Source organism: Ctenocephalides felis, unplaced genomic scaffold (assembly GCF_003426905.1).
Source record: "Ctenocephalides felis isolate EL2017-DRISC unplaced genomic scaffold, ASM342690v1 CF-g0.4_SCAFFOLD_01604, whole genome shotgun sequence".
NCBI classification, from domain to species: Eukaryota; Metazoa; Arthropoda; class Insecta; order Siphonaptera; family Pulicidae; genus Ctenocephalides; species Ctenocephalides felis.
Window position 1 is genome coordinate 12,413,130 of NW_020537758.1, and position 1,678 is coordinate 12,414,807.

Sequence of the window (1,678 nt, forward strand, 5' to 3'; positions counted from 1 at the left end):
TTTCTTTCCTTTTAGGTTTGGTTGTGAGCACTGTTGTTTAGTTCACGAGATCCTAATATTTTCAAGTAAACGGTATTTAATTATTTTATAAGATGTATTGTTATTTTTAAGCTAGATTCAACACTTTTGTTTATATAACGTCTATAAAAGCTTGCACGTGGGTGCAGTAATTAGTCCAACTGAACCTTTACCCTGGCAAAGGTGCAAACAATAAAAAATAGTTAATATCAAAGTGAATTGAGTTAAAAATAGTTAATTTTACAAGAGATAAATTAAAAAACTAATTATTCCAACTGTGTTGATAAATAATTCTCATAAAATACCAGATCAAAGTTATATACAGTGTTATTTCTTTAAAAAATGTACCCATGAAGTTTATGTTTGGCATTGGTTGAATTATATAGCCATTATTTTTTAAAATCTCTTTAATATTAAGACTAAGCATTGGATCTATTTGGCCAATGAATATCTCTTTTTTCCCAGCCCATGGGGAAAAAAGAGCAGGTGACAAATTTTAGAAAATAGCTAAAAAAATATCTCTATATTTAGGAATTGAGAAAAGTCTAATATTCTATACACACGTACACACACACACATGTAAAGTCCGCACTCTTCCAAAGGTCCTTTTATAAAATATATTAATTTTTTTGTAAATCTTTTATATTTTAAATAAGCAAATACAATATTATTCTCAAAATTTTGTCAAATTCACATGTCACTAAGTTATAAAAAATGTTATAAAATTCTAAAAAGCAAATGAAACTTTTTCCCATGTTATTTTCATCAGAAACTTTGGTTTAGTGCGGACTATCTTAAAGTTAATATTAGGAGATAAACCTTTCAAAGAATTTTTGTTAATTATTTTGGAAGCATTTTGAGCCCCTAAGAGCAAAAAATCGAAAATATTCATATTAAGGACCTTCTTAATATTATGTTGTCAAATATCTCCCTTCCGCCTTTTTGTATTAAAAACCAAGAGCGAAAAAGCGGAAGGGAGATATTTGACAACCTAATATATACATGTAAATTAAAATTACAAACAACTAGAGACAAAAGTTCTCTTTGGCACCAAGCAGCCCAGAAAATGCAAATTTAGTGGCAGTAAATATTGCAATACAAAAGGAATTCTTCCAAGCACCATATGTTACAATTTGCATCGAAGCACCGAAAAACGTTATCTCCAACTTTTTCTCGAATTTTATCGATGACCGTAATTTGGGGGAGCTCACAAACACAATCAGATTGAGTTCTAACAGAAAGGGAGCTCTCTGGAACTTATATGGTAGAAGTGACCCTTATAGAAGCGCCTCGTCCGGTTCAGCCCACATTTAATAAACGAGAAAGAGTTCAGAGATTGCGGATGCTGCAGTTGACTCAGCGTTCTTCCTTCCTCATTGTTCGAGAGAGGATGGCACTGTCTGTCTCTTCCCATTGTTTGAAAATGATAGTGTTGGGAGAATTAAGATAATATTCGATGTGAAATACTTCAAAGGTTCAATTTGATTTTCTGAAATAGTCATCATCGGTAAATTCAGTGTGAGCCAAACGAACTACATTACAACACATGATATGTAATGAAAATAATGTAACTAAGTTCAGTAAATTTTCCAGTCAATTCTTAATTATAGAAAGAGGGCTTCCATTAATCAGGTGATCGATTATTCAAGGATTTTAGAAC